The sequence below is a fragment of the Tachysurus fulvidraco genome, chromosome 12 (genome assembly GCF_022655615.1).
Source record: "Tachysurus fulvidraco isolate hzauxx_2018 chromosome 12, HZAU_PFXX_2.0, whole genome shotgun sequence".
In the NCBI taxonomy this organism is placed as follows: Eukaryota; Metazoa; Chordata; class Actinopteri; order Siluriformes; family Bagridae; genus Tachysurus; species Tachysurus fulvidraco.
In genome coordinates this window covers 25,617,086-25,630,984 of record NC_062529.1, presented here as the reverse complement: position 1 = coordinate 25,630,984, position 13,899 = coordinate 25,617,086, and the positions used below count along the sequence as shown (strand labels likewise).

Below are 13,899 nucleotides of genomic sequence, written 5' to 3'. Positions count from 1 at the left end.
TCACAGACAGACAGACAGCTATCAAAGAGAGACAGACAGCTATCAAAGACAGACAGACAGCTATCACAGACAGACAGACAGCTATCACAGACAGTCAGTCAGCTATCACAGACAGTTAGATATAAAAAACATAGGCGTATCACAGACAGACAGACAGACGGTTATCACAGACAGACAGACAGCTATCACAGACAGACAGACAGCTATCACAGACAGACAGACAGCTATAGCTATCACAGACAGACAGACAGCTATCACAGACAGACAGACAGCTATCACAGACAGTCAGATATCAAAAACATAGGCGTATCACATACAGACAGACAGACGGTTATCACAGACAGACAGTTATCAAACTAATAGTTGTACAGTATTGCATACATACAGACAGACAGACAGACAGACAGCTATCACAGACAGACAGACAGTTATTAAACACAGATATATAACAGTCAGAAAAGCATCAGACAAAGGCAGCTGTTAGGCAGAAAGACAGACAGTTTTAGTAAGAGCAGTAAGAAAACATGTGACTGTACAGATGGTGAGAGAAAGTTTACATAAGAAAGCAGGAAATAAGGAACAGGTGACGCTAACGAGAAAACAGAACAATAACTTATGACCATATAAGGAAACTTCAAAGCTGGAAGCTGGAAGAAGGTGGGCAGCATGCGGAGAGAGGCCAAAAGGGTCAGAGCGGCATGGTGAGTGGTAATATGTACTTATAGGGTGTATGAGTGTACTGTGATCTACAGGACGGAGAAGTGATCGGAAATAAACACTCTGAAGGTGACGGCAGGATCTCCTTCGCCATTCCATCTGACAAGATCAGAGATTCATTTCTCACCGAGTCGTACGACAGACAGGCCAGAGGTCACAAAACTCAAACACATGCTGCATACCATGAGAAAAACAACAAGCTTTATCCACACATGGCTTGTTTGTCGGGAATTAAAACGAGGTGGTGTTTTACAGGGTCGAGTAACAGCTAGAGAAGAAATACATCGGGATTCGAATGATGTCACTGACGCCCGGGTGAGTGGATACGCAGTGTTATTGATTTATTTATTTATTCATTTATAAAAACATTCGCTTGAATATCCAATCGACATATTCATGCACCGGCTAATGTACAAACACAAAGATAGTTTTTATTATTTTTCATGAGCACCAAACTACATTCACCACACATTACTTTACAGTTAGCAAGAATTATTAGCTACTACGCTAATCCTTTAACAGCTGTTACGTAATGCCACATAACATGACGCTATCCTCTCCTCAGGCTCATGAAGGAGCTGAAAGAGAAGCTGGGCGATTTTCCTGACGTCACGTCCGGCGCTTACGTGGTCGAGGTCATCTCCAGAACTCCAGCAGCAGTGTGAGTGATGCTTCACCGCCGAGCTGCTTCACCGTATTTGATAAAACACGTTACCGACTTTTTTTTATGACACATATATAAAAATATTTCACTATAAATTCAGAGTGGAGAAAACAGCAAGCATTTAGTGTATAAGCTCATGTTCAGAGTTTTGCTAAATTTAGCATTTTTGCTAATATTCTGAGTTTTCTTGAAATTTAGACTGTAGCTAGTATTGATGTTTTTGCCAAGCTACAGATTATGTTGTTGATAGCTTTACATCTTAGCAGAACTGAAAGAGAACAAAAAGCTAAATCTCATTTACTGAATAAATACATTTATATATTAGAATTGTGTGAAAAATTATAGCAGTTGCGTGGCAGTAGTCAAGTCGAGTTGAGGGGGTCACGGTGGCTTAGTGGTTAGCAGGTTCGCCTCACACCTCCAGGGTTGGCGGTTCGATTCCCGCCTCCGCCTCGTGTGTGTGGAGTTTGCATGTTCTCCCCGTGCCTCGGGGGTTTCCTCCGGGTACTCCGGTTTCCTCTCCCGGTCCAAAGACATGCATGGTAGGTTGATTGGCATCTCTGGAAAATTGTCCATAGTGTGTGAGTGAATGAGAGTGTGTGTGTGCCCTGTGATGGGTTGGCACTCCGTCCAGGGTGTATCCTGCCTCGATGCCCGATGACGCCTGAGATAGGCACAGGCTCCCCGTGACCCGAGAAGTTTGGATAAGCGGTAGGAAATGAATGAATGAATGCATGAATGAATGAATGAATGAATGAAAGAAAAAAGCGTTGAAACTGTTTCAAAACTTTTCCTGCTTAAGAAAGTTTTGACTTTAGCTAACCTGCGAATGTGCAGTAACTATGGTGTTGATTTGTACCGAGGTTAATAGAAACCTAGAATACTTTTTCCTGCTGTTCAGCTTTCTAACACTATCTAGTGGTAAACGTTCAGGGGTTATTGCTAATGTTTAATATAATACAGGAATTGAGATGTACTTTTTCCTCATGTTTTTTTTTTAAAAATCATTTTCAGATTAAATTTTGCTAATATTAAACGTTTTTGTTCAGTTACAGTTAAATTGTTAAAAACCCTACACTAAAAACTTAACTTCTCTCCACAGAGAGAAACGTAGCTAACTGAGCAGCGTTTCTTCTGAACAGCTAGCTTGCTAAGCAGCCGCTAAACTAGCCTTCGGTCCAATAAAAAGACAAATAAGAGAAAGAAAAATCAGCATGAATTCATTAGTGTGGCAGATGATGGTATAGTTTCATGGCTCCTTGTATATTTAGTCTGCCATGTTGAAGAAGTAAAGGACCGGATTAGCGCTGTGCTGGGGTAACACAAGTGCCCTAATCTGAGGGTTAGTGAATAAAGGGGAGATCAAAATGCAGTATTGGAACACAGCCAGTGGTGCATTTTATTGGCTTCGACTGCATGAGAGATGTTATCTTTGGCACCACCACAGCCGCACATGTTTTCCCCATTTTATTACACTCCTACCTCAGTACTAGCACACACACACACACACACACACAACACACACCCCTAACTCACACACACACACACACACACACACACAACACACACACCACACACACACCATCCTCTCTGACCCACATTTATTCATGCTAAAGAGAATCTCCCAGCTCATTATTTTGTGACCACAATTTACGTGTGTGTGTGGTGTGTGGTGTGTGTGTGTGTGTGTGTGTGTGTGTGTGTGTGTGGGTTTGTGTGTGTGTGCGTGTGTTTACCATTTAGTCTTTATTAGTTCTTATCCTTTTCACTTAAGTTCTACAACCTCAGCCCTCAGGATCACACTGAACTCCGTGTAACTGTTTAGCGTAATAAAGCATGAGGTGATGACCTGCTTGTACACACACACCACACACACACACACACACACACCACACACACACACACACACACTGCAGGATGGGGTGGTGCAGGACCGGGACTCAGTGACGGATCAAACACGGCTACATCAGTCTGTAACATCAGTTCAACACACAGACGTGTTCACTGTGACAAACCTGTGATAAGACTTACTTTAATATAATCATCTTTTACGTCTCTTATCTTTAACCCACCCCCCCCCCCCCCCCCGTGTGTGTAGAGGAGGAGTGAAGGAGAGTGACATCATCATCTCGGTTAAACGGCGTACAGATTTCCTCGGCTGCTGATGTCAGTGCTGTAGTTAACACGCACTCCGTGTTGAACATCATCGTTCGCCGTGGTAATGAGGACGTCCCTCTCACTGTTGTTCCCATGGAGATCGACCCTTGACCTCGACCCTTCATCCGAGATGAGACGAGTCACCGATGACGGTGAAGCTCCGCTTTAAAATGCATGATGAGATGCAAGATTTTATTTTCTTTTATAGTATTTGTTTAAAAAGTGTTGAATTAAAACATTATTATTGTTTATGGTTTAATAATAAAACTTTTAATACTTTAGATACTGTTGTGTTTTGTTTTTTTTTAAGATAAATGGAATATTAATTAAAAAAAGAATTCTCTGCCTGAGCACATGGAACTTTTTGCTGGATTTTACACAGTTTTTTTTTTTTTTAAATAAGCTGAATTTTGTCTGATGTATTTAAATATTTTTGCTTATTATTTGTCTTATTAAAAAGTTAAATACTGAGCTGGATTGTGTGTTTTTTTATTTGGAACAGATTTTTTTTTACTTTGAGTCAGTAATAATAATATTTTAATAATAATAGAATATAATAATAAAAATAACAATGATATAATAAAATAGTATAATAATGATAATAATAACAATGATATAATATAGTATAATAGAATATAATAATCAAAAAAGAATATAATAATATAATTATACTATAATAATAATAATAATTTATTGTTATTATTATTTATAATATTATATTATAATATAATACTGTCACGATGTGACACGGTGAGACACAGGCGATTGAGGATCCAAATGCAGTTTTAAAGGTTTTTACTAAACAAGACACAAACAAACAGGCAGGCAACGCGGAACAAACAGGAAACGGGAACACGGACATGCACACACCAACACCAAAAACGACCAACCACATTGAAGTGAACAGACAGAGTATATATGGAGAACGAGAACCAATCACAAAACAGAGACAGACAAGGACTAAGACAAAACACCTGGGGAAGAGAATGAATGTAATTAGTGTCCATGGTAACAGATAGGTGGGCGGTGTCAACAATTAACATCAGGGAGAGACGGCAGACAGAAACAAGGGGAAAACACAGACAGACACATTACAGAGCCCCCCCCCTACGAGCGGCTTCCAGACGCTCCCAAGTCCACAAAACCCAGTTCAGGCGGGTGGCGCGAAGGCGCAACCAGGGTGGGAGGGCGGGTCGGGTTCGTATAGTGGTGGCGCCCGCCGAGCAGGAGGCCGGGGTTGCGCCGGCAGAGCCGGAGGCCAGGGCGGCGCCGGCAGAGCAGGAGGCCAGGGCGGCGCCGGCAGAGCAGGAGGCCAGGGCGGCGCCGGGAGAACAGGAGGCCAGGGCGGCGCCGGGAGAACAGGAGGCCAGGGCGGCGCCGGAGGCAGAGCCAGAGACCAGAGCAGGACCGGAGACCAGGGCGGTGCTGGAGGCGGAGCCAGAGACCAGAGCAGGACCGGAGACCAGGGCGGTGCTGGAGGCGGAGCCAGAGACCAGAGCAGGACCGGAGACCAGGGCGGTGCTGGAGGCGGAGCCAGAGACCAGAGCAGGACCGGAGACCAGGGCGGTGCTGGAGGCGGAGCCAGAGACCAGAGCAGGACCGGAGACCAGGGTGGTGCTGGAGGCGGAGCCGGAGGCCAGAGCAGGACCAGAGCCCAGGGTGGTGCTGGAGGCGGAGCCAGAGACCAGAGCAGGACCGGAGACCAGGGTGGTGCTGGAGGCGGAGCCAGAGACCAGAGTAGGACCGGAGACCAGGGTGGTGCTGGAGGCGGAGCCAGAGACCAGAGCAGGACCGGGGACCAGGGTGGTGCTGGAGGCGGAGCCAGAGACCGGAACGGAGTTGGCAGCCAGGGTGGTGCTTTGGGCCTATGAACAGGGACAGGAGGTAGAAGGGCTGGCAAGTCCAGTGAAGCAAAACACAGGAAAACAGAAACATGCATAGGTTCAGGCCAGGCAGAGAGTTCAGGTAGTTTGGGTGTCATGATGGCGTCCTCTGACTCAGTCATTTCGGTCGACCCGGCCGATTCGGCTGGTTCCGTCAGCTCGGCCGGTTCCGTCGACCCGGTCGGTTCGGCAGGTTCCTTCGGCCCGGTCGGTTCCGTCGACCCGGTCGGTCCGGTAGGTTCCATCGACCCGGACGGTTCGGCAGGTTCCGTCGACCCGGTCGGTTCCGTCGACCCGGTCGGTTCGGCAGGTTCCGTCGACCCGGTCGGTTCCGTCGACCCGGTCGGTTCGGCAGATTCCATCGACCCGGTCGGTTCCGGCGACCCGGCTGGTTCCGGCGACCCGGCTGGTCCAGCTGGCGGCTTAGGGATGCCGGCCGCCCGAGCCGACCTCATCGGGGTATCCGCCAGTTTGGAGACCAGCCGGTTAGCACGGACCTCAGCCGAGCTCGCCGGTACGGTAGCCATGGGAACTGGCTCAATCACGGATGTGCACGGGACTGGTCTGGGCGGAGGCACTGTGGAGCATTCGGGCGTCCGTGGCTGATTCCACTCTGTGGCCCACGGATCCCGATGCTTGCTGCCCCCCCCCAAAAAATACTTACGGCCGGCTTCCGTCTCTACAGTGTTCACGCTCAGCGTGGACCCGTCCAGGAGCAACGCCAAGTTGACGAACTCCGAGAATGTCTTTATTTCTCTGGTAGACGGCATCAAATACCGCAGGATCTCCCTTAGTCCGTGCTTAAAAATGTCTTTGAGCGCCTTCTCATCGAAATTGACCTCGCTGCACAGGTCCAAGAATACCTCCGTGTACTCCTCAACTGGGGGCGTCCTCCTGACGTAGGCAGAACAGGAGTTCTGCTGGATCCATTGGAGGTTGGTCGTTCTGTCACGATGTGACACGGTGAGACACAGGCGATTGAGGATCCAAATGCAGTTTTAAAGGTTTTTACTAAACAAGACACAAACAAACAGGCAGGCAACGCGGAACAAACAGGAAACGGGAACATGGACATGCACACACCAACACCAAAAACGACCAACCACATTGAAGTGAACAGACAGAGTATATATGGAGAACGAGAACCAATCACAAAACAGAGACAGACAAGGACTAAGACAAAACACCTGGGGAAGAGAATGAATGTAATTAGTGTCCATGGTAACAGATAGGTGGGCGGTGTCAACAATTAACATCAGGGAGAGACGGCAGACAGAAACAAGGGGAAAACACAGACAGACACATTACAAATACATTATATTATATTATATTGTCAGGGAGCACCCTGCTTCTTCTCCCGTGTACGCCCCAGTTTTCAGCTCCAGGTGAATCTATACATTGAGATGCAACCACAGCGATTCCCCACCGAACAATCCAAGGTAGTGTTCTTCATTTCCCTCCTCTTCTGGGCACAATCGCTGTGGGATGCCGCTAGCCCGGCTACACAATCTTACGTGGGTTCACCACGCACTTCCTGGAAGAGTTTTGCGCCTCCTCCGGCGTCCTCATTGCGGCCGACCAGCTGCTCAGCTTACGTTAGGGGCACGACAGCATTTACGGATTCAGCCTCCGTTTCTGCACCCTGGCGGCGATCTGTGGCTGGAATGAGTCAGCGCTGCTCAGCATTTATTGGCTGGGATTGAATCCAGAGATCAAGCAGGCCATGGCGGTGCATGAGGATACAGTTGGGGCCTGGAGAGCTTCATCCAGAAATCCATCGGGCTCTCTCAGCGCCTGGCCGCCTGCCATCCCGCTCCCACTTTTACTCAACGGGAGCTCTGCACAAGGGGCAATGGCCTGCCCCGGATGTCGAACCCATGCAGCTGGGCTCCCAGAGACTGCCCGGAGAGAAAGAAACCACCGCCCTGGCCACGGGGAGATGCCTGTACTGCGGATCACAGGGACACTCCATCACTCGGTGAACCCCGCTCAGCTCCACCCATGTGCTTTCTTCTCCCCCAAGCTCTCCGCAAGCTGAACAGAACTACGACTCGGCAACTGTGAGCTTCTGGCCATCAAGCTGGCCCTGGATGAATGGAGACACTGGCTGGAGGGAGCCGATCACCCGGTCACCGTGGTCACTGATCACAAGAACCTCCAGTACTTACAACAGGCGCGGAGACTCAACCCCCGACAGGCACGCTGGGCCCTCTTTTTCACCAGGTTCTGGTTCCACATCACCGGCAAGGCCGATTGCCCTATCCCGGATGTAGGGCCGGACGAACCCAGTGACCCGGAACCCATCCTTCCTCCGGCGCTCATCCTGGGGCCCATCGTTGGGAGAGATTCGCCAAGATTCGCACAGCATCGCTCCATGAGTCCATGCCTGTGGGGTGCCGGAAGGACGTGTCTTCGTCCCAACCCTCCTGCCGACGCGGCCTCATCAGATCAGTCCACGAGGGACCGGGCACAAGCCACCCGGGTGATGAAAGTGGTCCAGCTCGTCCAAGCGCAATCACTGGTGGCCAGGCATGATGGAGGAGGTCACACGGTAACATGCAGGAATGTCCCCCACCTGCGCCATCTCCAAGGTCCCGCGCCACCTGCCCGTGGGCAAGCTAATGCCGCTCCCTGTCCCTCAGCGTCCTGGTCTCACCTGGGAATCGATTTCGTGACGGATTTGCCCCGGTCGGAGGGCCACACCTGCATCCTGGTGGTGGTAGATGATTCTCTAAGGCCTGCCGCGTTCATTCCCATGAAGAGCCTGCCGACTGCCCTCAAGACAGTGGAAGCCCTGTTCCATCATGTCTTCTGGAACTTCGGACTCCCCGAGGAGATTGTCTAGGGCCTCAGTTCACGTCTCGGGTCTGGAGAGCGTTCTTCAAACTCCTGGGGTGTCGTGAACCTAACATCAGGATACCACCCGCCAGTTCAACGGTCAGGCCAAGAGAAAGATCCAGGAACTAGCAGTTATTTGAGAACCTACTGCGGCCAGGATCAAGGGGAGTGGTGTCGGTTTCTGCCGTGGGCCGAGTATGTCCAGAACTCACTCCGCCAGGACACTACAGGACTCACCCCTTTCAGTGTGTGTTGGGGTTCCAACCGCCCCTGTTCCCTTGGTCGGACACCTAGAAACATGCCTGCAGTCAATCCTGGGTTCCGGGTGAGTAGTAGTGTTTTGGGAGTCTGCACACACCCAGCTGCATCGAGGCATCCGCAACACCGCCGACACGCCAACACATGGCGTCTGGAATCGCTGCGCTTGCGTTCCGGGGACCTGGTGGGGCTAGCCCCCAAGGAACTGAAGCTGAAGTTGCCCTGTCACAAGTTGAACCCTCGTTTCGTTTCATTTGGCCCTTCAAAACAACGGTCAACGACATGTCCTACCGGCTAGAACTGCCACCAAGGTACCGCATTCACCCCTACCTTCTATGGGTCCCTGCTTCAAATCTTGTGCCTCTCCTGCCTCTCGCCCCTCATGGTGGCCCCGCGGCACCCGCACAGCCAGAAATCATGGACCAAGCCCGGTATCTATGCGGTGATGAAGGTTCTGTATTCTAGGCGCGCAGGGGTTGGCCTGAGTACCTGGTGGACTGGGAGGGTATAGTCCAGAAGAGTGGTCATGGGTGGCTCAGCGAAATGTGCTGGATCTGGTGCTGCTGGTGGAGTTCCATGCTTCACATCCACGCTGCTCGGCGCCCCTGGGCGAGAGTAGCTGGCCTCGTCGCCGGGGTCAGGGCGTCTGGTGCCGCCCCTGGGGAAGGGGTGGTGTCAGGGAGCACCCTGCTTCTTCTCCCGTGTAAGCCCCACCCGCTCAGAGCTCATCGCCAACGTACTGATCTCCTGCTCCTCATTACATTGCCTATATAAGCACTGCATTCACTCCACTCCAGTGTCCGTTATTGTTTTCAGTGCAGTGTGTTTTCTCTGCCTTCCTGTTCATTAAACTCTGTTTGCTGTTGCTTCGGCTTTCGCCTCCATCACTTCGCCTAACATATATTATATTATATTATATTATATTATATTATATATATTATATTATATTATATTATTTATATTATATTATATTCTTGCTACAGTAAGACCAGACATTCTTGAACTATCTAAAAATGTGTTCATTGTTTGTTTGTTTTTGCCACAGAATCCTTTTGTTTATTCTTGTATATGTGTTTAAAGCTCCAGGTGAATAAGACTAACAGATGATGGTTAAGTATAATTAATCAGAGACAATGTTCTGTCTTACAAGACAAATCAACAAGAGTTTCATGAAAAAATAGAATTACAGAAAAATAGAAATTTCATTTGATCTGTTATTTGTATTTTTTTGTTGTGATTCGATTCTGTTGTTTTCTGATGGATTTTACAGAATTATAGCAGATGTTTGATATATAAAGTGACACTGTGTGTGTCACTTATTACTATTAATATTTATTATAGGCATTATTGAGGCATTAATACCAACACTGAGCTTTTTAGTTCTGTTACCAAATCACAAATCCTACTGTGGACAGTAAAGTAGTTTTACAGACAGCAGCCATCTAGCGGTCATAACCAGAACTGGCAACATCACATGAATTGCTCGTTAAAAGCTCTTTTCTTTTAGATTCTTTATTTCATTTCAAAGCAGCTCCAAGTGCATCAAAGTAAATATGACAAAAGGAGCAAAAAAATATAATTTTAATTAGAATTATCTGAATTTCCTTAAGTAATATGACATTAAAGTTAGGGTTACAAATAACCGTAATAACATTAGAATGATGATAATAAGTCAGAGCAGAGATGGGGGACTCGAGTCATATGACTAAGTCACAAAATTTGAGACTTGAGACTTGCTTGTGACAAATATTAAAAAAGACTCGACTTGACTTTGACTTGACATTCATGACTCGAGTCTTGACTCAGACATAGTTAAATGACTCAGAGACTCAGGGACCCGACTTGATAGCTCTTTTCCCCATACTTACAAGACGGACAGAGGGTACAACGGAATGAGTGGAAGAGGAGGATCTAAGAGTGCGAGTTAATGTTGGAGTATGGAGAAGATCGAGAAGATAGGAAGGTGCAAGATTGTGGATAGCTTTAAATGTTAGAAGAGTTTTATACATTATACGGAAAATAATGGGAAGCCACTGTAGCTGTTCCAGAACAGGTGTAATATGATGGATAGAGGAAGTATGAGTGATAATGCGGGCAGAAGAATTTTGAAGGAGTTGCAGATTATGAAGGGTTTGTGAGGAAGCCCAATAAGAAGGGACTTACAATAATCAAGCCCGCAGGTTACTAGACTGTGGATAATAGTGGTGGTTGATTGAGTCGTGAGAAAGGAACGAAGCCTATTGATATTTCGAAGGTGAAAGTATGCAGCCCGAGTAACATTATTTACAAGTAAAAAAAGTTTACCATCAAAGATGACACCAAGACTCTTAACCTGAGATGAGGGAGCTATGAGAGATTCATCAATGGAAATAAGAAAATTTTAAAATTTGTTAAGCACAGATTTTGTGTCTATAATGAGAAATTCTGCTTTATTACTATGTAGTTTAAGAAAGTTTGCAGAAAACCATGATTTTATGTCGATGAGACAATCAGTAAGAGCAGATGGTGGGAGTTTGGAATGTGGTTTCGTAGAAAGGTAGAGCTGGGTGTCAGCAGCATAGCGATGAAACTTAACCTAATGTTTATGGAAAATATGTCCAAGGGGTAAAAGGTAATTAATAAATAACAAGGGGCCCAGGACAGAGCCCTGGGGTACACCAGTGGTAACGGAAACTACCGAAGAGGTGAATGATTTTAGTTGAACAAACTGTGCGATCAGAGTCACGCATTGTGAGTGACAGTCACACATTTGGGTCTTTTCTCATGCTCTCCTGCCACACATCGTATTTCTCACACAGAAAACGTTTTGACTATTTATCATATATTTAATAAGCTGCAGCGGCCAAAATGTATCAGTCGCACCGCTGTCTCTATGGAACCGGACAGGAATAAAGTGCGTCTCCCCTGGAGTTCTTAGTTGAGCCTGACACTTATCAACCAATCAAAAAAATCAGAAAATAGCACTATTGTAACTTGGTAAAATTTAATGCAACAAGCAATGAAAAAAAATATACATATTCATTAGTGAGGGTATTTACGATGGTGGGTTTGAACAAAAGCTCAACAGGAAACAGCTTGTCTCTGGACGGGACATTGTCCTCAATCATGACCCTAAAAATGTCTGGGCTTGTGCTGGACTGTTTTATATGGGAGCAACATTATACATGATAAAGGAGTCTAAAAAGGCAACAAACACTTACAATAAACACCACCAGTCATAATATCTCTCTCTCTCTCTCTCTCTCTCTCTCTCTCTCTCTCTCTCTCTCTCACTCACACACACACACACACACACACACACACACACACACACACACACACACACACACACACACACACACACACAAACAAACACACACATTAATGCAAGTAGTATTTGGAAATCGAACAAATACTTAGTATTTGGTTAAAATGTGTTCAGTGATCCCGGTGAAACAGGATTTTGGGGTGGGGGGTTTGCTGGGGGTTGGAAATGTCCCTCTTGCCTGTCTTCAAAACTGGAGAGCCCTGGAGAGATATGAATGAAACCATTTCAAAGGTGTGTTGGTGATGCCAATAGTGGAAAACCTGTCTAAAAGAATATTGTGGGAAATTGTACCAAAAGCTGCGCTCAGATCAAGCGGCAGGAGGACGGATAGTAGACCAGAATCAGCTGCTATAAACAAATCATTTGTAATTTTTAATAGAACCGTTTCAGTGCTAAGAAATGGGTGAAAACCAGATTGGAATTGTTTATATATATTATTGCCAGAAAAATGAATATGAAGTCGAGAAGCAACAACTGTAAGCTGTAAAAACTGTAAAAATGTAAGAATTAAAAACAATGTTACTGACATTTTATAATACTGACTGTAAAATGTAAAGCAGGGGATTATTTTGTAGTCTGTTATAAAGAACTACATATCCAATAAAGCAACAGAGTCATTTAACCAATCACACGCCGCAGTTTTATCCGGGTACTGTTTCATCTCTCAGCCAATCGCCACAAGGCAAACGTGACTACATCAAAAGTAATTTTTATAATTTAATAAATTTGTGATTTGTCAAATAAACGAAACGAATCGATTTATTATTTAGATGATTTAATTTTTCAGTTGTAATTAATAATCTGAAAGTAGCGTTTTGGGATGACGTTTATCCGGTTAGTCAGTCGTGAGTCCGGAAGAGGCGGGGATTATTTTTCATGGCGCGTCATAGTGGAGCGGATGCAGCTTATAAACAGATAATAAATAATTATAATGAAATATAATCATATGTAATATGCGCTGGTTTTATTAGTGTGAGTTGTGTAGATTTACTTTATATAATATTGAGCTGTAGAGCGGCGGGTGTGTTGGAGCGGATTAGCCGGTTAACACCGAGCAGCAGGCCTGAGGTGAGACACTGAGCTTTAAAGACACTGTTATACACACACACACACACACACACACACACACACACACACACACACACACACACACACACACACACACACACACACACACACACACACACACACACACAGACAGAATTTTTAAGTCACTGTTTTTAAGTCACTGTTTTTAAGTCACTGTTATACACACACACTCACACAAAAACACTGAGCTTTAAAGTCACTGTTATATACACACACACACACACACACACACACACACACACACACACACTGAGCTTTAAAGTCGCTATTATAAACTTCTCACTGTTTCTACACTGATTAATGTCACTGTGTTTACACGACTAATGCTAACAGGTAATGCTAATGCTAACAGTTTACCTCAGGATCACAATAAACTTCATTTATTATTATTGTTTTATTGTATTACAACTGAGGTGTTTGCAAAGTCCTGCACACTAATGTGTAGTGTTTAGTAATGTGTAGTGTTTTTACTAATGTGTAGTGTTTACTTTACTAATATGTAGTGTTTACTTTACTAATGTGTAGTGTTTACTAATGTGTAGTGTTTACTAATGTGTAGTGTTTACTTTACTAATGTGTAGTGTTTACTTTACTAATGTGTAGTGTTTACTAATGTGTAGTGTTTACTTTACTAATGTGTAGTGTTTACTTTACTAATGTGTAGTGTTTACTTTACTAATGTGTAGTGTTTACTTTACTAATGTGTAGTGTTTACTTTACTAATGTGTAGTGTTTACTAATGTGTAGTGTTTACTTTACTAATGTGTAGTGTTTACTAATGTGGAGTGTTTACTATACTAATGTGTAGTGTTTACTAATGTGGAGTGTTTACTTTACTAATGTGTAGTGTTTACTAATGTGGAGTGTTTACTTTACTAATGTGTAGTGTTTACTAATGTGGAGTGTTTACTAATGTGTAGTGTTTACTTTACTAATGTGGAGTGTTTACTAATGTGGAGTGTTTACTATACTAATGTGTAGTGTTT

The 13,899-nt window shown here is 45.3% G+C and overlaps 1 pseudogene; it reads left to right on the top strand.

The window, feature by feature from the left end:
• Positions 1-3,912, top strand: part of LOC125146041 — an 18,391-nt pseudogene extending 14,479 nt beyond the window's left edge.
• Positions 3,913-13,899: the final 9,987 nt, after the last annotated feature.